The sequence below is a fragment of the Corvus cornix genome, chromosome 2, assembly GCF_000738735.6.
Source record: "Corvus cornix cornix isolate S_Up_H32 chromosome 2, ASM73873v5, whole genome shotgun sequence".
In the NCBI taxonomy this organism is placed as follows: Eukaryota; Metazoa; Chordata; class Aves; order Passeriformes; family Corvidae; genus Corvus; species Corvus cornix.
Window position 1 is genome coordinate 5491485 of NC_046333.1, and position 9839 is coordinate 5501323.

The following is a 9839-nucleotide window of genomic DNA, read 5'->3' on the forward strand; positions in this document are numbered from 1 at the left end:
TTACCCGGGATTTCTGAGACAAAGCTGTGCCTCTCCAGTGCAGCACAGCTTCCTGAAGCCACCTGAGGCCTCATCTTGCAAATCCCAAAGGGCAACATTTACAACAGCAGTTGTACAGAATACAGACACCTCAGCTGAACTGAGAGATCTGGGAAAAAAATAATGCCATCCCACTCGGGTGACTGCAAAGCTGTGTCTCCATTTCCCCGACAAAATCATCTGAGGAGACTCTCTGAAATTTTGATGTCCCCCTTGCCTGGGGACGTCCCTGTCTTCACCAGGCCTATCTAGGTCCCACACCCACATTCTGGTGTCTGCCCAAAACGTCCAGGACGCCCTAGCCAGAAGCAAGCTGCTCTCTGGACTCCAGCAGCACTGCATTTGATAGGCTAGAGTAAAAAGAGAAGAGACCACATTTTCCATGGATACCTTGTGTCCAACCACTTACCCAAGAAGTCAAGAACTTGGGTCCACTCCCTTCATCTGCTGGGGGATGTCTGAAACCCCCATCTGCCACCACCTGCCTTGCTTTTCTTGCATGACCTTTTCATTGGAACAACTGCTACATTCAGCCACAAACAACCTGAGAAAGTTTTTTATTCCATTTTACAGCATGTGTGAGACAAAAAAACTTTCTTGCCCAGTGAACTGTCAGGATTCAGCTAGGAAATACGAGTTCCATGTGTCCTTGGAAGAGCTGGCTAGTATTCAAGCTCCCTGTTGCTCAGGGCTGAAAGAAAAGGATTTTGGAAGCATAAGTCACAAAATAGTAAATTTCACCCAAAAGGCCAAATGAAGAAAATGCCCAAGAAAAGAAAAAAAAAAATGTTTACAGGGACTAGTGCACAGAGAATTTATCCTGGACATGAGCACTGGTTGGAGGATAAGGTTCACAACAGGTAAGAAATAAAACCCAGGCACTATCTGGGATCAACAGCACCACTCAGGTCAGGAGATAGGTGAAGGTCCTGATAAGTGTCTTCCCTCTGTTTGGCTGCCTTTCAGAGGGCAGTATTGAAGGTGATATTATGCTTGTTTTCATATTCAGTGTAGAGCCATTTACAAGCTGATTAGCTCCATCACTGTTTATATATGTAGCTAACAGAGCTAAAAAATGTGCTGTTAGTTCAATGGCTCATGAAGGTATGAAGGCTCCACCTGGCAGCCTGGCATTCCTGCATTGCCTTGAAGTAAATAAAGGTGCTTTCCCAAAAGTTCAGGACTTTGCTAACTTTTATTCTTGGCCCTCAACTTTTATTCTTAACCCTAGATGGCTGCAAAGCCCTTTTGCCCCCTTAGCTGGAGTGGCTGTTTATTTTGAAGACATCTTCACGACCTCATTCTCAAGATTATAATTCAGTTGTTGGCCGCACAGTTCTGTCAGACTACTCCCACCCTGGAAGTTAAGTAAATGGTTATTAAGTAAGTGTATTATTGGTTCAGAACGAGGAGACTCCACCTTGCTGGATTGAGCCCTGTATTCATATTTCCTTTTAAACTTCTCCAAGTAACCCCAAACAGGCTGGCAACACTGAGTGCAACGTTACAGGAGATGACTGTGGCAATTTCTGAATGACAAGAGCATTTAAAAGAAATGTCAAGAGTCTGTGGGCTGCAAGCTTTTATGTTTCAAGGAGAAACAAGAACAAAGGAGGGACAATAAATCAAACGCAACAGCTTAGCATGCTCCATGTCTGAGGGTTAACCTCTTGAAAGCCACGTCCCTGACACAGCGAGGGCCACACTCCTTTGATCGGGTCCATTATTTTGTGCAAAGTGATGGAAGCAGCAGGGTGGGCACCTCTGTGCATGCCCAGGGGCCATGTACACTGTGCTTTGCTTGACATGTGCTATGCATTTATGGGTTAACATCAAACATGAGCTGATTTATAATTTTTAATCAAAAAAGGATTATAACCTAATAAATCGTAATAACGTATTCTGTCTGGAGGTTATGTGGTGTAGTCATATAATATACTGGTAGCTTTGCTCTCCTGAGCCTGGAAGATGGTGTAAAGTTCTTGATTTGTCAGTAAACTGTTCCTTGGAAATGCTTAAATGGATCAAGACCCTCCAAGCACCATGATGCAAATGACGATCCCCTTGGGTGGAGCCTTTCCTGCTGTCGCAGGTTTTGGAGTACTTGAATGAGACACATTTGGAAGCTTGCAGCACCCCTGTGTAATGAGGATCTCTTCTCACTTTCAGATGCCAAGTGTTTCTGGTTAAGTGCTAATTATTGACAGTTAGCTAGTTGAATCTAAGCATTAAACATATCAAACACATCACTGATCTTAGAGCCCCAAGGAGTCCTCCAGCCACCAGAGGGTAAGCATTGGTTTGTAAGGGCCCATCATTTTTTGAAGTTAAAAAATTATGGCCACACAAAGGAAGACTTAACCCTCGCTACTGGATTTCCTGGGTTTTGGTTCTCCCACCCAGATAGACTGGTATTATCCTGGGGAATCTTTGAGCAAGCCAGACCTGTCAATTATCAGAGGGGATTTCTGAGCCTTCTGTTCCAAAAGAATGATCATCTTTCCTCCAATCCTTACTCTGCCTCCCAGCAAAAGGCTGTCCTGGAAGAACACTTACTTCCCAGGAGACCTAATTAACATTACAAGACTAATGGAGACTAAGCGTAAAGAATTTTTAAAAAGTCCTTTGACTGCAGTGCCATTTTTAAAGCTGCTCCTCCCTGCTCTTTGTTTGCACACAATAGCTGAACAACCACAGTGGGGATGGGGCAGGGGTCAAGAGGTCCAAGGTATTTTCAAGCTAGTTTTAACTATCTTGCTGTTACCTCACACTCTTCCGCTATGTTTGCACCCATCTGTTGTTGGTTTCAGCCTCCTCCTAAAGCTGCCTTCTAGCCAGGGATGTCCTCTTTGTGTGAGTGCAAGTGCATGTCCTGATAATGCTCCATGGGTGGTCAGTAGAAAGGCCTCAACAGAAGCTCTTAGTCTTGCCACATCTTCACCACTGCTGGAGGATAATGTCACCGGGGGCCTGATCCAAGCCGTAGGAATCTCAAAAGCAGTTTGGAGCTACTCCTTTAACACTGGTTTACTAATTAAGGAAAGATTTCCGAACCAATCAGATAATGAAATCCATCAGGATCAACCAAGTCTATGACAGTAGAATCGCTCTCAGGTGTCACAGAACCACAGAATCATTTAAGTTGGGAAAAAAACCTCCGAGACCATGGAGTGCAACCTTCGAGTGACCACCGTGTCAACTCCACCATGGCACCGAGTGCCATGTCCAGTCATTCCTTGAACACCGCCAGGGATGGTGACTCCACCACTTCCCTGGGCAGCCCATTCCATTGCTTAACAACCCTTGCCATGAAGAAATTTCTCCTCATGTTCAACCTGAATTTCCCCTGGTGCAGCTTGATGCTGTGTCCTCTCAATCTGTCAAAAATGAGAATGTGGAGAATGTGTCCTGTGTCAAGAGGAGAGGATGTTTCTCAGAGGGGATCCACTTACAACCCTTTGGTTAGGAATTTTTTTCCAGTACAGCTGCCATCTTGTAGATATACACCTGGAAAAGGCAACTTTTTTGGCTTTTTTTCCACTAGGCTGTAGTTGAAGCTTCTACTTTCTCCAGGGTTCAGCTAAAACCAGCCTGGGCTGACAGTCTTCAGTTGCAATCTTTTGTGATACTCAACTAACAGTGTTTCCCAATAGGTCTTAGACATGGAATTCTTACACTTTCATCTTAATTTTATCAAAGCATCCTAAAATACTGCTCCTTCCACACTCTCTGGGTAAAGAGGGCGCACAAAGAGTGTCTCCTCTCTCCCTGGCTCAGAGGAAATGGTTGCCTTCAGTTTTTATTGTACTAGCATTGACTGTATTCCTATAATAAAAGCATCTGCCTGGTATTTCCAAAGTCGTCTTCTGGGAAATAGCAGCTGTGCTTTCACTGTTTCATTGAAATTCAGGATGAAAAGGGGTGTCTGTCTCCCCACCTAGGCCCAGACATCCTCACCATTTCTTTCCTTGCACTCTTTGAAAACCTCTTCTGCCCTTTGCTTCTTAATGGTTCTGATACAAAAGCAATGAACACAGCAGTGCTGTTCCTAACAGCCCATGAGCCAGCCAGGCTGTGCACAGATGAAGATGTTAGATCCGAACCTATTTCCTGGGAGAAAGGGATGCCTGTGTGAACAAACAAAAGCTCAGCCAAGTTCTCAAAACAGAAAGTTTTCTGCAATCTCTGAGTGGGATTTATCCAAAACCCTGTCATTTCCAGGAACAGGACTTGTTGGACCAGACAGAATCCACCCAAAATTCCTCCAATTTAAAGACTGCTGCAATTAGAAATTAATTTTTAAAAAATAATCTCAGTTTAAAGCAAAGTCCAACTGCAAACAAAGAAATGAAAAGCAGAGGAGTCTGCCTAATTCAGACAAAGTGCTACAGAGAGGAGCCTCGCTCACCGCAGTCATTGCCTTTCACCAGCGTGTTTCTGGAATGTGAAAACTGGAGTTTGGAGAACAGGTAATTCACAGACCCAACTCAGCTTTTAATTCTGCTTTGCTTTTAGCACATCTTGACCCTAACCCCGATCCAAAAGGATGGATGTTACTAATGGCTGCATACAACAGGCAGAGTTCTAATCTCCTCTCCCCTCCAGCCAGTCTCCACCGTATCTGCAGCATCTGACTGTGCCCTTAATAGGCAGCTGGATGAGCCCATCTATTACCACCACAGTCTTTGCCAAACCCGAAGGCTTTCAAGCCTAAAATGGGGAGCTGCCACAGTTTGGATTAAAGACACCAAAGGCTGTCTTGGTGGAGCTGCAATAGATCTTTTCTCTGAGGGTGAGATAGCAAGAGAGTCATGCAACACACACCTATGGCTTCTGTCACCCAGCTTCCCAACCCAGCCTCTCAGACTCCCTGCACAGCTGGCGTTTTGGGGAGCTGGAGATGCAGTCCTAGGGTACAAAGCAATTTCTGCATTCCTGCTGGGTGAGACACAGCGAGCTGGGAATTCTCAGGGAGGTTGTTTCTTTACCTGTGAATGTCCCTCGGCAAAAGCACCTAAAAGAATTCATGCTGCAGTTTTGGGTTTACAAACAAAGTCTGAGACTGTATTGCAGGTCTTAAGGAGTTGTTACCATTTTTTATGAAGGCAAAACACTCATTAAGGACTTCTTTAATTGCACATGAGCCCTGATCTTTGTAGCTCCAATTTTATAAAATGTGTTCATCTCTTATTGCCTTAAACCATCAGAGGTTACAGAATTGTCCCCAGGTTTTTAAAGACCTGATTTTTCAGTCGCATTTTAGAGTGTCCTGGGACTGTTATGAAAAATGAGGCTTTAGCCTTGCTAATAAAGAAGTGATAATAATTAGAAAATCTCCTGGCCAGTGCAGGTTTTATAACTCCATAGATACCACAGTATTAACATTCTGTTTGTCCACCTGTTAGAAGAAACAGATCTGAAGAGTCATAACTCTAAAACAGTGGGTGACAATTTAATGAAAAATTGAGCTCTGCATTTAATTTCCTTTTAAGTTCAGTTGAGCATTCTGCGAGATCAAAGGGGCTTTGTGGCTTGCAAATGATCTATGATATCAGAGAAACAGATTATAACCCAGGCACAGTTTGGTATTTAAGTAAGTATCCGCTTTTAATACCGATGTTTAAAGTAGGCTAATGGAACTAAAGCACAAGGATAATTTCCTATGATACAACTCTATAATCCAGTTTAACATATCAGTTGAACACTAAAAGCATATTTTGAATTTATTTCAGTGCTTTGGTCCCCTGTGGAAAGTATCCTGAGACACCATAAAACATTTTTAACAAAACAAAAGGTCCTGCCTTAGTTTGTAAGATTTGGGGGCAGGGACTGCACTTATGCACTTGTAGAATGCCTGGAGAAATGAGTCCCTCGGGTTCAGTGTATGGAGAATAGTTAAGCAACAGCAACACTGCATGTCAGTGAGAATTTACTTTTAGTGTGGGTTCTTGAGTTCTACATAGAAGGTTCCTATCTCCCCCCTTCATATCCATGCAACATAATTGTGGGCAGTGGACTTGAAAAAAAGAAAATAAAAAGAAAGAAAGCTATTCAAGGTTAAAAGGTGCCTCTGTTTTGTTTTCTTTGGGTTGTTTTTTGGTTTTTGCCTTTTTTAACAAGTCCCTACAGTGGCAGATATCCCATATTTTCCTTTTCAGAAATGATCATGCTCCAAATTACACCTAGCCAGGGGTTTCCCTCCATGGCTTAGAGAAGATGCTGCTACAAACTCACTTCTGTTGCTTGAACTCTTCTTCCCCCTTACTACCTTAAATTTATGGACAATTCATTCTTGTTTATTCTCCTGATAGTGTTGTCCTTCAGGCTAATAGGTCTATTCCCCCCTTAATGTTTACCTTCCTGATAGGTTTATAAGCCATCATTATGCACATCTGTCTTTCCCAGGCAGAAGGAGTCACATTTGTAATCTGCTCTTGCAGAGCAGTTTGATGTTTCCCTGATCAGTGTTCCTTCCTGCCTCTGTCTGAATTCATCAGTTTTGAACACCAGGGATGGGAATTGCTCACGCTGTTCCAGAGGAGGCTTCACCAGCCACGTGTACAGTGGCATTAATACAGCAGCAGCTTTGCTAGAAACGTCTCCTGGTGCATCCCAGCCTGGCATTAGCCTGACGTGACGCGACATGGTGTTGGGGGCTCAGACATCTCATGATTAACCAGTGGATCTGGGTCTTTCTCTGCAATCTCAGCAAATCCACAGAATCTTTGATTATGTCAGGAATTAAAGCAAAGTGCACTCAGGGTTTAGTTTCACCCCCTCTCTGCTATTTTAATCTGTGAGGTCATCCAGACATTCCTGTAGGGTATCTGGGGCCCTTTCAGGACTGATAGTGCCTCTCAGCTTGATGTCACCAACACATTTCTTTCCCTCCCTTCTACCCTTGGTGCTAAGACCTATCTGTATCTTTTGTCCCCTAAAAAAGTCACTGCTCAACTCAACTGATTCATATCTTCTAAGATAATTCCTTGCCCTTCTCGTAGTCTCTTGCTTATTCTTGCTTTTGCCCACTAACTCATCATTTCTCATGTTCCATTGCATAAAAAGCAAGATTAGAGGTTTAGGTGGATGGAGAATGACGATGAAATCCCCAGTCAAACTAGCACCACATTTGGAGTTAGATCCATTTTACTAACGCCCACAAGGACTAGTCTGCTGCACATCTTTGGTCTGGAATATCAGTTGTCTTTTCTGTGAAAACAGCAACAAACCCCCTCATGTTTTCCTGACTGGAGGTATGCTGGAGATTTTGATTTCCTTATCACTGATTTGTAGAGATGAATATTTTGCTGCACTCATGATTAAAGCAGCTCTTTGAGCTGGCTCAGGCAAGGCTGTCATGGCTAGTTTGGGATGCTGTTGATGCTGTGGTAGTGCTGCTACCTGTGGCCTCACAAGGAACAAGGCTGGTATTTTCAAACAAATTCAGAATATATGCTGAAATACCAGCAGGACCTGATGCTTAGTTCCTCTGCTTTGAAAGTTGAAATTTACAGGCATAACACTTCACATCCCAAATTCTATTTCTCATATCCCAAAGTGAAGGAGGAGGCATCTAACTAAGAACAAAAATGCATGATTTGGTTGTCAAAATAGGTATGTGGTAAATGGATGTGGGGATATCCAGGACACTTGGGGCAAGTCAATACCATGTATAATCTACTTGTGCTCCTCTGCAGCAGCAAGTGGGAGAAGTTTGACCATTTCAGATGGCACTAGATACATATCTCCAGGGAACTGAACATGCTTCTTCTGGCTAATGCAAAGAATTTGCTTTGAAGAACATTATTGGGCAAATGGATACAAACCTACTGCACAAGACTGAAGTTTCGGAACAAGCTGAAGAATAAAGATTTGAGGTCTGCAGGGAGCCTGTAATGCAGAAAAATTGGAAGAGTTGGGTCCTGGGAGCAGGGCAAGAAGAAGAGCAAAGACTGCATCCCAAAGACTTCTTTAACATCATTGACCCTACTGACCCATTTTTAACTGAGTTCCCTCTTCTGAAGCTGGACAGACTGAGGTCAGCAGCTTTGCTTGGACAAGAGGAGCAGGAGAAGCACAAGAGAAAGTATCTTAGGATAAATTAAAACATAGAAGTATCAAAGCTTGATCATCAGTTGTAGAAGAAAAGGGTAGGTGCTCCAGTTTTTACCTCATTAATCCAGTTGTTCCACTGGAAAACAACTCTGCCTTGCAGTTAATCTTCAAATAAATATGATCTTAAAATCCAGTGGGTACTTACGTAACACAGGATAACTGTCTTAGTGAAGCTAAATTAAATGCTTTTGGATAAACTTAATTTGGCCTCCTGCTGAAATGGTTTTCTGAATGAGATGGAGAAGAAATGCTTAACTCTTGCTTGGAGTAAGGATGGTGGCACTCACTGACAGCCAAATACTCCAAATAGTCTGTTCATGTTCACCATGGCAGAACTGGGTTTTAACTTCTCACATGAATGGTCAGTTCCTCCTTGAATCTCCATGAGTCCTTGACCTCTACAACCTCCAGTGGAACTGAGCTCCACAAATCCATCACATTTTCCATGGTGACATCTAATCTTGAAATTCCTGCCTTCTACTCTTTCATTTTGCACTGTGTGTTGGGAGACATGAAAAAAACCCAAACATGAGCCTCCCTTCCCTTTGGAGCCCTCATGTCCTCCAGCCTAGCAGGATTTCTGGCTCCTTCCTGATCCTCCCAGCTCTCCCATCACCCTGCCTGATGCCTTCCCCAGTGGGCTCAGCAGCCCGTCTGCCTGCAGGCTCAGGCATTTTCACACCTCCTGGGTTCTTTCACCACTCCCCCTCTTTCTCTTGCCACAGGCCTGACAGCACAAGCTTTTATCACAGAACTTCTATTTAGCTCCCTTCCACCGTAAACACCACTTATCTTTTCAATCTCTCTCCATATAAGATTTTTTCCCCCCCAAGTCTCAAATTATTCTTGTCATCCTTATCTGAACATCCTTTAATTCCCTTGGCAGTGACTTATAGCATTCCAGATGAGAGAGAAGCCTTGGTTTTATACCAGACTGAAATTTACTCCATCCCATTTCTTACACATCCTAACCTTTTGTTTGCCTGTTCGACAGAAGCTGCACCCGAGCTGAAAACTTAAGTGAGAAAGGTGCAAAAATGATTCAGAGATATTTCTGTTGGTCAGTGCTGTTACTAAGATAATTCATTGTTTCTAAAGCTTTCTGCAAGGGCATTCCCCCTTTGAGCTCATATTTCCAATGCAATACTCCAGACAGGGAGCTGCAACCTACCTCCCATTGCTGCCAGCTGTTCAGGTCCTCCAGGGTGGAGGAGGCACCTGTAATTAGTGGCTGCAGAGATAAACATTAGCTAGTCCCCATAGAGGACTGGTATTGAGCCAATATAAGTTAACATAACTCAGGATTTTTCTTCCTCTAATTAAAATCTTTGTGATTAATAGAAGTATCTTGTAAACCCTTTGAAGTCCCTTTAAATTACCCTGAGACCTCCTGCCATCTATCACTGCAGCAGTCTTATGATAGTGCTGCATCTGCAACTGATAAGTGTTCTCATATTCCTTGCTACCCCTTCTATATGGATTATTTCAACAGCAATGGCTGAAGGATAGCAGGGCAAGGTCTCTCACCTTGATGTGGGTTTATGTGGTGCCTAACAAAGTAAGACCTTGATCCACAGCTAAGCCCACAAAATAAGGCTGCTGCTAATACTGACTTGTCAGGTCTCTACATGCTGTCCACTCGCCTATTTCAGTTATGACCTTCAGAAATACTTTATCACCTATTG